Source organism: Neofelis nebulosa, chromosome X, assembly GCF_028018385.1.
Source record: "Neofelis nebulosa isolate mNeoNeb1 chromosome X, mNeoNeb1.pri, whole genome shotgun sequence".
NCBI classification, from domain to species: Eukaryota; Metazoa; Chordata; class Mammalia; order Carnivora; family Felidae; genus Neofelis; species Neofelis nebulosa.
Genome location: NC_080800.1, coordinates 118,966,108 through 118,979,266, shown reverse-complemented (window position 1 = coordinate 118,979,266; position 13,159 = coordinate 118,966,108).

Genomic DNA, 13,159 nt, shown 5'->3' with positions numbered 1-13,159 from the left:
CGACCTCTGAGAAACCGTGTATCTACCTAGGCGTGTGGATAGGCAGTCTTGACCAAGAAATGTCAAAACGAATTTACATGTAAATTCAGAACTTTGAATACATATTTCAAAAAGCCATCTGGGTTTATTTGTGACAGAAAATTTCAAAATGGGGACATTCGGATTACATGTAGGAATGGTTCCGATAAATATATAACCCCTCTCAATAGCTAATTATGCTAGCACTACTGAAGAAAGTGTAAGTCCTATCTTGTCATCGGTGGTAAATAGTCACTTACTGAGCATGTGCAGCATCCGTGTGCCAAGTCTTTCTAGAATAATATTTTTAGAAATCCATGAGCGCCATCGTTAGCTAATTTTCATTAATAAAACATGAACCAAGGGGAAATTTTACCACACAAAATAGAACATTTTTTTTCTCGTTTGCATATCTGCTTGAAGAATATCATCATTCTTAATTTAATATTTCAGAACCCACTCAGGATGTGTGATGGTACTATTAAAGCAGCACATCATTTATTACTAATTACCTTCACTAGTTGGTAACTTTACTGAGTTTCTAGGAAGTTAAGTCAGTCCCTCAAATACTCTAATACATTGCAGCAAATTGAGAATTCAGCATGAAAGGGATTCTGCGCTCACTTGCTCTGTCTTAAAAGTGCCTCATGAAATGAACACATACCTGCTCTCTGATTCAGTACTTTCTAGAATTTCTCCCTGGCCTGGTCAGAAGATAGATGTTTTTAGTACCTCTTCTGTAATTTATTAGCTAGATGACAGCTTTTCTGGGACACAGTTTTTAATTCTGTAAACTAGGACTAATAATGGCTGCCTAACTTAGAGCATTGCTTTAGGGCCTCACAATCAATGCAGATGAATATACAATACTTATAAAACAAAGTGCAGCAGAGCTTTGAATTTATAATACAATCGTGATTGATACATTGGCCAAGAAGTGAAATTAACAGATCACTTTCATATAAAGCGTCTCATTTTTTTAAGCCTCACTAAATCCAACGGGAGCCACATAGATCTGCATCTGGCCCCGGCCATCTTGCAGGGTCGTTGGGGAGGTTACCTGAGAAAATACTGTACTATAAATACAATGCGTTATTGGTCTATAACATTTTTTTTTTTAATTTTTTTTTTCAACGTTTTTTATTTATTTTTGGGACAGAGAGAGACAGAGCATGAACGGGGGAGGGGCAGAGAGAGAGGGAGACACAGAATCGGAAACAGGCTCCAGGCTCCGAGCCATCAGCCCAGAGCCTGACGCGGGGCTCGAACTCACGGACCGCGAGATCGTGACCTGGCTGAAGTCGGACGCTTAACCGACTGCACCACCCAGGCGCCCCAGGTCTATAACATATTTTATGAACTGTTTGTTTACAGCTTCAAAGATGTTTTCTCTTTTCCTTTTTAACAAAATTGCTACAAAGTCTATTTATGGGAAATGCCAGAAATTTTCTGTTCCTTCCCTTTTCTGAGAACAGCGACCACTGAAGACAAACCTACATCAGCCCTCTTCTCCCTTCTTCCTATGCCAGGTGCCAACAGTTGAGTAATTAACACATTCTCCCCCTCTGTTGACTAAGCCACCGTCCTGAATCAGTCCATTTCTTGCAAAGAGGTGGTTTTCACAGGTAGGTTACCTGTGGGCTCAAAGCCAAAACACATAGATTCAACAAGCGTTGTTGAGAAAGAGAAAGAATGTGCAAGATGTCATTGTTTTATAGTTTCAAGACCCTGTGTTTTTGTCAAGAATACAGTAGTTTTGGGGGGTGCCTTGGTGGCTCAGTCACTTAAGTGTCAGGCTCCTGGTTTCGGCTCAGGTCATGATCCCAGGGTCATAGGATTGAGCCCCACATTGGGCTCTGTTGGTGGGATCGAGCCCCGCATCCGACTCTCTGCAGACAGCTGGGAGTCGGCTTGGGATTCTCTCTCTCCCTCTCTTCTCTGCCCCTCCCCACTCAAATAAATAAGTAAACATTAAAAAAAAAAGACTACAGTATTTTTGTATTAAAAAATTATATAAAAGGTGTTATGAGTATTATGGCTTTGGAGGTTTTCACTCGGAGCTGTTTCTAAGATCTACCCAAATGGCTCCAAAAAATCTAATTTACTGCTTTTACTGCTGTATTTATTCCATAGCACGTATCCACATTTTTTTTTAATCCACTCTCTTGGTGATAAACACCTTGGTTGCCTCCACCTTTCAGTACCACAAACAACTCTGTGGTGAATATCCTTGTACATAACCTTTCATTTTTTTCAATTAAAATGTCCTTCATTTTATTTCAGAGTGAGAGCAAGCAAGTGGAGGGCAGGAGCAGAGGGAGAGAGAGAGAGAAAGAATCTTAAGCAGGCTCCACACTCAGCATGGAGCCCAATGTAGGGCTCAACCCTATGACCCTGGGATCACAACCTGACTGGAAATCAAGAGGTGGACACTCAACTGATTGAGCCACTCAGGCGCCCCATGTACATACCCTCTTATGGTCCTGCAACGTGAGTTTCTTTAGAGTGATATTCCAGGAGTGGGGTTTGGCGGATCATGCAGAGCGTATACACTTAATTCCGCTAAGTACTGCCAGATTTTGCTCCCCAGAATGGCCGCACGAGAGTACGCTTGGATGCACACGCGAGGGCGTGGTACCTGCCAACGCCTCATATCGGAGTTTCACATTGTTTACGATAGTATGGAGGTCAAAGTGATAGGTCATTGTTTAATTTGCATCTCTTTGGTTAGTGGTGTTGTATATTCAGTTTCGCGTTTCTATAGATTGGCTATTCGTATGTCTGTCCGATTTTCCTATCGGGGTCTCAGATTTTGCTTTGCTGTTAATTGGAATATCTTGCACAGTCTAGATATTAATCCTTGATCGGATTCTGACAATGAACGTTTCATCTCCTAACCTGTTACCCACTCGTTAACTTTGTGCATCTTCTGCTGAACAGAAGTCCCCGTTTTGAGCCATTTTATCAAACAAACGCATCACTAGAAGATATTCAAAACGCACAAAATAATTTGTTATGCTTTTGTAAATCGTGAAATGTGATGATCAAATGAGCACCCATGAATCCACCACCCAGTTTAAGAACAGGAAATTACCAATAATGTTTAAACTATCTTTATCCTCCGCACCAATTCTGCCCCGTAGCAACCCCTTACCATGGGTAACTGCTTGATTTTTCTTATGTTTATTTATTTTTGAGAGAGAGAGAGAGAGACAGAGAAACAGAGAGACAGAGTGTGAGCAGAGGAGGGGCAGAGAGAGAGGGAGACACAAAATCCGAAGCTGGCTCCTGGCCCTGAGCTGTCAGCATAGAGTGTGATGGGCGGCTCGAACTCACGGACTGTGAGATCATGACCTGAGCCGAAGTCAGACGCTTAACTGACTGAGCCACCCAGGGGCCACCACAGGTAACTGTTATTTAAAAAAAAAAAAAAAAAAAAAAAAAAAAAAAAAAAATTTTTTGTTTGTATTCTCATGCATGCTCAATTTTAACCAGTATTTTTTAATTAATTTTTTTTTTGAGAGAGAGAGAGAATGCAAAGGTGGGGGAGAGGGGCAGAGGGAGAGAGGAGGGAATCTCAAGCAGGCTCCAGGCTCAGCTTGGAGACTGACGCAGGGCTCAATCCGATGACCCGAGCCGAGGTCAAGAGCCAGACGCTCAACTGACTGACCTATCCAGGTGCCCGTAACAAGTTCTTAGATACATCTGTAAGCAGTGTGTTGTTAATTTTTTCCTGTTTTAAAACTTAATAAAGTGCTGTTAGTCTGTGTCTATTCATGCTTCTGACTGCTACGTCATGTTTCTAATAGTCACCGTGTCAATGTGTGAAACTGTAGCTCATGTGCTTTCACTGCTGTGTGGTATTTCATTCTGAATATTTACCACAATTTATATATGTCTTCTCCTGGTAATGGATATTCAGGGTGCTTCTAGTTTCCTGATTGTGTTGTTGGGGGGGGAAGGTAGGGAAAAATGTATGATGCCCCTATGAACATCTCTGTCTTACATACGTAAGACTTTCTCTAGGCTATGTCCTCATGAACTGAATTACTAGATCGTTGGAGATGAGCCAATATGATTTTAAGGATAATTCCAGGTTGCCTTTTCGTGTGGTTATACCAATGTATAACTGACCATGTCACAAACAATTCGAGTGTTTTCTTACGTAAAGCGTCCCTGCGTTTTTGTTCATTTGTAACTGGGTTGTCATTTTTATTAATTGTCACAACTTTGAAAATATTCCAGACACTAACTTTTTGCTGGTTATATGTGTAGCAACTATATTATTCCAATTGTGATTGTTCTTTTCAGTTGTTTTGTGTGCTTTTTTGAAAACATAAATTCTAAATTTTTTTTAATTAAAAAAATCTTAATGTTTATTTATTTTTGAGAGAGAAAGAGAGAGAAAGAGAGAGAGAGAGAGAGAGAGAGAGAGAGAGACAGTACAAACGGGGGAGGGGCAGAGAGAGAAGGAGACACAGAATCCGAAGCAGGCTCCAGGCTCCAAGCTGTCAGCACAGAGCCTGACACGGGGCTCAAACTCACCAGCCGTGAGACCATGACCTGAGCCAAAGTCAGACGTTTAACCGACTGAGCCACCCAGGCGCCCCCCATAAATTCTAAATTTTAATGTAATTTAATTTAGCACGCTTACCTTTGTGAATATTGTTTTCTGCCTGGTTTTAGAAAAATTTCCCTACCCAAGTTATGAAATGAAGTACATATTTAATTCAAAGATAGAGTTGTACATTTCATACTTAGGTATTTCATATGTCTTAAGTGGATTTTTATATGTGGTTTGAGGTAGTGATCCATTTGCATTTCTTTGATGTGGATAAACAGCTGTTCCAGCAAAGTGTATTATACTTATTTTCGTGGTTTTCCCACTGATCTGCAATGTCACCTTTGTCATCTATCAAATTTTTATATATGTTCGGGCCTAGGTTTGGCCCCCCACCCCCACCCCGTGCCGCTGTGTCGCAGGCAGGCAGCCCCAGGTAACCACAAGGGCATGCTGTGGCACTACATTCTGGCCCCTGGCACTGGGTTTTGCTTTTTGTATTTCAGCTAAACATTATCACTGCACCAATATCATTCATTTACCCATTCGTTCCTTCAACCCATACTAAGAATCCATCACGTGCCAAGTACTTTCCTAGACCATCGGATTCTATCAACGAACACAAGAGTACCTGGCCTTCTAGCGCTTCTAGTCTAGTGGAGGAGAGCATCAATCAAGTTATAAATAACTCAAAGGTATAAGCGTATCAAATGTCGACACGTGCCGTGGAGCAAAATAGAGCAGACAGAGGATAGGGCGTGTCAGTTGGCTTGAGGACTGCCATTTAGAGGAGAGTCTAGGAAAGGCTCACTGAGCTTAGTGGAGACCTAAAAAAGTGACCAGGTGAGTCACACAGATATCTGAGGATACAAAATACCAGGTAGGTAGGGACAGCAAGTGCCAAAGCGTGAAGGGGGTGACCGTGCGAAGAGGCCGGTATAGCTGGGGGTGGAACGCACCGATGGGAGAGCGATTCAGAGAGATTGCGGTGGGGCCAGAACAATTATTACACCCCACTGTTTTAATTACTGAAATATTGTAGGGGCGCCTGGGTGGCTCAGTCGGTTAAGCGTCCGACTTCGGCTCAGGTCATGATCTCAGGGTCCATGAGTTCCAGCTCCGTGTCGGGCTCTGTGCTGGCAGCTCAGAGCCTGGAGCCTCCTTCGGATTCTGTGTCTCCTTCTCTCTCTGCCCTCCCCCACTCATGCTCTGTCTCTTAAAGATAAAAAAAAAACATGAAAAAATTTTAATATTATAAAAATCTTGGTGTTTTATAGATCACATCCACCCACCTTATCCTTCTACAGGAATATCTGGGTGACTCGGTGCTCCCTGTATCGCCGTTTCTCTAAATAAAATTTAGAATCCACCTACCAAGTTCCTATAAAAGCCTGTCGAAATTTCAGTGGCATTACACTGAAACTCCGTATGAGTTTGGGAAAATGTGCTATTCTTTTCTTCTGTTAGCGAGAAACATGGCATCCTTTCATTTACTTACGTCTTCTTTTGTGTGTGTTTGGGAGTGCTTTACCAGTTTTCCCATCAAGTCGTGTACATCCATCGTTCATGGAAAAATCTGCATACGAGGCCTATCTGCCCCTTCCCTCACCCCCTGGTCTACACTATTTTCACCATCCTGCTCTTCCGTCTGTCCCTCAAGCACTCGAAGCGCATTTGTACCTCAGGATGTTGGCCCTTGGTGCACCCTCTTCCTCCAGATCGCACCCTCACCATGGTCAGTTTCTCATCAAATGTTACTGTATCAGTGGGGCTTTCCTGGACCGCCCAACTGGAAATAGAGCCGTCCCCACATCTGCTATCTCCCTTTTCTCCGTTTAGTTTCATTTTTATGGTATTTTTATACTCATCAATATCTATTCAAGGTATATGTTTTCCCCCCATAATTGTTCAGTTTGTGCAACAGATATAAAAATTCTTAGAAATTATCTGAGATGATCTGTGGGATAAAGCCATTGTTAGCAGTAAATGGAGACAGAGGAGTGAATAAATACAGTCCGTAGACTGAGTGGCTTCTGAATCACTGCTCTCCAAGAGAGCAAATCTAACAAGTTCTTCCCTCTCTCGGTCCAGTTTGGAGAAGCAAGCAAGTGCTTAGAGAACAAGGAGCCGGAAAATGAAAATTTCCACTGCTGCACATTGGGTGTTCTTTATGGCTGATCCAAGTTCACAGGATATCACCGATCTCTGGCCGGGGTTTTCATCACATTAGTGGAGAATGTTACTACATTGTATTCAAATATCTCCGTCATTTTGGGATTGCTTGGAAACTTCACCCTTTAACATAGTGTTCAATGGATCTATATCTATATCTATATCTATATCTATATCTATATCTATATCTAATCTGTATCTTTCTATCTATATCTGTATTATATCTATATCTAACTAGTGAATATATATTCACTGGTGCGACATCTATTTGTAATATTGATCACTGAGATGTGAAAAGATTCCTTATTATAAGTGACAGTCTAAGAAGAAAGGATCTGAAGCAGAAAAATTCCCATCACATGTAGAAAGCATGAAATATTCAGTATCCTCTGATATATATTGATATCGAAACAGATTCTTCTGAGCAGATTCACCTTAAGTTGCATTGAGCAGTATTCATCATGGAAACATCTCAGGCAAAAATGCCCAGGACTTGAATTTTGGCATTTAGAGAAGGAAACATAATTGCCAAATGAGGGTAATAAATAGCAATATTGATAACATCACTACCTTTTCCTGAGTGCCTACTATGTGCCAAGACCGATGCTAGAAATTAAGACGCATTATGTCATGCAATCGTCAAACAAGTCTGGGAAGTAGGTAATATTGTTTTTATCATACTAATAAGTAACTTGAAGCTCAGAAAGCTGAAGTGACCTGCCTGTGGTCACAGTCACATGACAGAGAGAGGAGTAGCTCAGATTCCAACCCAGGGGTCTGGATCTGAAAACTACACTTTTGTCTACATCATGTTGTGGGCTACATAGAAGGCCGAAGAAACTGAGACCATTTATAACTATAAATATAGAATCACACTTTCACATCCAGACCACACATCTTCCTTGTAGGCCATATCAGGCAATCAGCTCACTGAGGGCCATGCGGAGAGGGTAGCTAAGGAAGTAATTTTTTATATGTATTTATCTCAATAATTTACAAAGCGTTGTTTCACATTATCTTCTTGTACTCATTATAAGGGCAGGTATAACTTCCATTTTCCAACTGGTGTGGTGCAGAGAGATTCTTATTTGCCTGGAGCCATGTAGAAGCCAGGACCCCAGCCCAGATTTTCTGGCTTTCAAAGATGTGTTCCTGGGGCGCCTGCCTGTCAGTGGAGTGTGCGATTCTTGGTCTTGGGGTCGTAGGTTTGAGGCCCACATTGGGTGCAGAGATAACTTAAAAATAAAAAGAAAGGGAAACGTTTCAAAAGAAGGATGTACATGTTCCTGCTATCTGCTGTTCACTTGTTCTTTCTCCTCTGATATACACATTGGATGGGAAAAAAAAAAGAGTTTAAACCTTATTCTGAATTATTTAAATGGTTAGATAATTTAAAACTATTAAATCGATTTGTGTGTGTAAAATTAATTACTGTTTGCCTTTTTCTATTAAAATTCTGTGTGTGTGTCTGTTAGCCATCTGGATGTCTTCTTTGGAGAAGTGTCTATTCATGTCTTTTGCCCATTTCTTCATTGGATTATTTGTTTTCTGGGTGTTGAGTTTGATAAATTCTTTATAGATTTTGGATACTGACCCTTTATCTAATATGTCATTTGCAAATATCTTCTCCCATTCTGTCAGTTGCCTTTTAGTTTTGCTGATTGTTTCCTTCACTGTGCAGAAGATTTTATTGTGATGAGGTCTCAATAGTTCACTTTTGCTTTTGTTTCCCTTGCCTCTGGGGATGTGTTGAGTAAGAAGTTGATGCAGCCAAGGTCAAAGAGGTTTTTGCCTGCTTTCTCCTCAAGGATTTTGATGGCTTCCTGTCTTATGTTTAGGTGTTCCATACACTTTGAGTTTATTTTTGTGGATGGTGTAAGAAAGTGGTCCAGGTTCATTCTTCTACATATCACTGTCCAGTTTTCCCAGCACCACTTGCTGAACAGACTGTCTTTATTCCATTGGATATTATTTCCTGCTTTGTCAAAGATGAGTTGGCCATACGTTTGTGGGTCCATTTCTGGGTTCTCCATTCTGTTCCATTGATCTGAGTGTCTGTTCTTGTGCCAGTACCATACTGTCTTGATGATTACAGCTTTGTAATACAGCTTGAAGTCTGGGATTGTGATGCCTCCAGCTTTGGTTTTCTTTTTCAAGATCGCTTTGGCTATTTGGGGTCTTTTCTTGTTCCATACAAATTTTAGGATTGTTTGTTCTAGCTCTGTGAAGAATGCTGGTGTTATTTTGGTAGGGATTGCATTGAATATGAGGATTGCTTTGGGTAGTGTCGACTTTTTAACAATGTTTGTTCTTCCAGTCCATGAGCATGGAATCTTTTCCCATTTTTTGGTGTCTTCTTCAATTTCTTTCATAAGCTTTCTATAGTTTTCAGTGTATAGATTTTTCACCTCTTTGGTTGTGTTTATTCCTAGGTATTTTATGGATTTTGGTGCAATTGGAAATGGGATCGATTCCTTGATTTCTCTTTCTGTTGCTTCATTATTGGTGTATAGGAATGCAACCGATTTCTGTGCATTGATTTTATACCCTGCAACTTTGCTGAATTCATGAATCAGTTCTAGCAGTTATTTGGTGGAATCTTTTGGGTTTTCCATATAGAGTATCATGTCATCTGTGAAGAGTGAAAGTTTGACTTCCTTCTGGCTGATTTGGATGCCTCTTATTTCTTTGTGTTGTCTGACTGTAGAGGCTAAGACTTCCAATACTATGTTGAATAACAGTGGCGAGAGTGGACAGCTCTGTCTTGTTCCTGACCTTAGGGGGGAAAGCTCTCAGTTTTTCCCCATTGAGGATGATATTAGCGTTGGGACTCTCATATATGGCTTTTATGATCTTGAGGTATGATCCTTCTATCCCTACTTTCTTGACGGTTTTTATCAAGAAAAGATACTGTATTTTGTCAAATGCTTTTCCTGCATGTATTGACAGGATCATGTGGTTCTTGTCCTTTCTTTTACTGATATGATGAATCACATTGATTGTTTTGCGGATATTGAATCAGTCCTGCAGCCCAGCCCTGCAGCCCAGCTATAAATTCCGCTTGGTCATGGTGAATAATTCTTTTAATGTATTGTTGGATCCGGTTGGCTAGTATCTTGTTGAGGATTTTTGCATCCATGTTCCTCAGGGAAATTGGTCTGTAGTTCTCCTTTTTAGTGGGGTCTTTTTCTGGTTTTGGAATCAAGGTAATTCTGGCTTCATAGAATGAGTTTGGAAGTTTTCCTTCCATTTCTATTGTTTGGAACAGCTTCAAAAGGATAGGTGTTAATGCTTCTTTAAATATTTGGTAGAATTACCCTGGAAAGCAGGCAACAACCAACAGATGTTAGCGAGGATGCGGAGAAAGAGGATCTCTTGCACTGCTGGTGGGAATGCAAACTGTTGTAGCCACTCTGGAAAACAGTATGAAAGCTCTCCCAAGAAATTAAAAAAAAAAACAAAACTACCCCACAACCCAGCAATTACACTACTAGGTATTTATCTAAAGGATACAAAAATGCTGATTCGAAGGGGCACATGCACCCCAATATTTATAGCAGCACTATCGACAATAGCCGAAGTATGGAAAGAGCCCAAATGTCCATTGGCAGATAAATGGATAAAGAAGATGTGGTATATATACAATGAAGTATTACTTGGCAATCAAAAAAAAAAAAATTAAATCTTGCTATTTGCACCTACATGGATGGAACTGGAGGGTATTATGCTAAGCGAAATTGTATCATATGACTTCATTCATATGAGGAATTTAAGATACTAGACAGATGAGCATGGGGAAGAGAAGCAAAAATAATATAAAAATAGGGAGGGCAACAAAACATAAGAGACTCTTAAATAGAGGGAACAAACAGACGGTTGCTGGAGGGGTTGTGGGAGGGGGGATGGGCTAAATGGGTCAGAGGCATTAAGGAATCTATTCTTTAAATCATTGTTGCACCATATGCTAATAACTTGGATGTAAATTAAACGATAAATGAAATAATTAAGAAAATAACTCTGTGTGTGTGTGTGTGTGTGTGTGTGTGTGTGTGTGTGTGTATGGGTACATATGTATGTATGTATCTATTTATTAAAAGTTCTTTAATCAAAGGGAAAGTATAGTCTTCTGGTTTAAACTTGTTAAGTTATAATAACAGTGGTAGGAGGGGGCACCACAGTGAAAATATAACATGCCGTCTATTTTGCCATTCTTAAACACATCTCCTTATTTTTAAAATGTAGTTATGAAAAGCATTGTGTTAAATCTGCAACATATGGCACACATTAAGGATAATACATGTTTGATAGTGAAAATCGTACATTTTATTATTCAATGTGATTTCTATTTTATTATTTATTGTCTGCAGTTAGAAAAAATGCAATTATATTATCTCTAGGCAATTGTTCTTTGCTTTAAGGAGACGAGGTTGCCTGTTGCCAACTTCATACATCTTTGGAATAGCTATTTTATATTCGTTCAATCTTAACATCTAGATCACAGCATGTATAATGTAGTGTAATGTCATTAGAAGCTCTAGAAATAAATGGTTTCTAAGAATATGAAAATATAAAACAAATAGAACAAGGGACCATACTAGTGGCAGATTTCAATGACATATTACTTTTATCATACCTTTCCCCACATTTCATGTTATAAAAAGATGTGTCATAAAAAGAATTTCTTGAATTCTTGTTTTCCACTGCTATAGGCATAGCAAACAATATGTTTAATCACTGTTAATGTTTCCTCTCAGATTGTATTACTTTCCACCTAATTCATCATCTCATCATGCCCGTCGCTGCTCTCTGTTTACTTCAGTTTGCACATGTAGAAAGTGGGAATTCTGCAGTGTACTCCGATAAATATTAATAGCAAACAAATTCTTCTGAGCAGATTCACCTTAGGTTATATCGAGCAGTATTCATTATGAAAAACTATCTTGTTGAAATGACAGTAACAACAAATTATTCTCTGATTGTGTTATGTCATGACTGATTAAAACCAAAAACATAACTCTGACCTCAGCATAATTTAATGTTCTCCTGCTGTTTCCCTGGACTTTTGACCATTTTCTCTAATGCATGGGGAAAAAAAAAACAGTAATATTTTTTTTTCTTGTGGATATAGGTGTTCCAAGATACATTGACTTTACAATTTCAGAGATAATTGAAATAAAATATATAATCAAAGTCAAATTAAGTATAACTATATAGCCAAGCTATAATTCTTTTCTTATCAAAAGGAATTCCATTCTCAGGGCACCTGGCTGGCTCAGTCTGTAGAGCATGCGATTGTTCTCGGGTTGTGAGTTCGACTCCCACACTGGGTGTAGGGATTACTTAAAAATAGAAAAAAAAATCTTTTAAAAAAATCTTAAAAGAAGAAGGATATCCATTCTCAGTAACCAGGGCAGTTTTCCAGAGGTATAATCAAATGTGTGTGTGTGTGTGTGTGTGTGTGTGTGTGTGTTTATGTGTAAGGACTAAGATTGCTTAGAATTCAGTTCTGGTTCTGCTACTACTTGGTATGGCCGTGGGCAAGTCATCTCACTGTTCTAGCCTCCTTTTTTATCATCTGCAGTGTAAAGGAATTTGGCCTTCCTGATCACTAATGCTGTTTCCAATGTTGCATTTTCTTTGGTAGCCTATGTCAATTTCCATAGGTGGACTTGAACAGAAAAACAAGACACAGCTTTGACATACGATAGGTCCCAAAATATTTGTTGAGTTAAATAGAAATAAATGCTGAAAATGGGGTGACCAGCCTGAGTTCTCTGCTCAGAACTGATTTGCCACTGGAGGCTTCCAGGTAGAGAGAGTAGTGTCGATTAATCGCTGAACAGGTGCTCATGACTGGCCATTATTTACCTTCTGATTTGGCTTGACTGAACCAGTTAGTCCTCCCCATAGGCTCCTGAAATTTGACTCCCCGGAAGCTTAAGGAGGCACCAAGGGATAATATATTCCCTCTTAACAGTTCTTTCTGAGAATTGAGAATTGGTTGACCACAGATTTCCTGATTTTTCCAATCTGCTCTCTCCCACCACTTGCCCTTCTCCACAAAGTTCCTTTTAGCTCCGCCCGCTCCTCCTTAGATAAGAAAAACCTTTCTCTGTTCGCTTTTGACTCTTGCAGATCCTGAGGCTGGGGTATTGTCCCTACTGTAATAGTCTCTTTCAATACAGTCTCTCCTTGCTTAGATTCAGGTTTGTTTCTGTTGGATTCTGGACAGGTGCCCTGATCTCCGTAGTTAGGTTCAGCCTGATTCATACAATTAAGCATAAAGATGAAGCTATGAAGGGTCTCTTCCTGTATTTGAATTTCTCTATTGCGGCCTCCGTCCTCTGACCTCACTGAAACCCTGCTTTGAATATCTTGTCTTCCTCCGGGTCAAACATAGAATCGGGT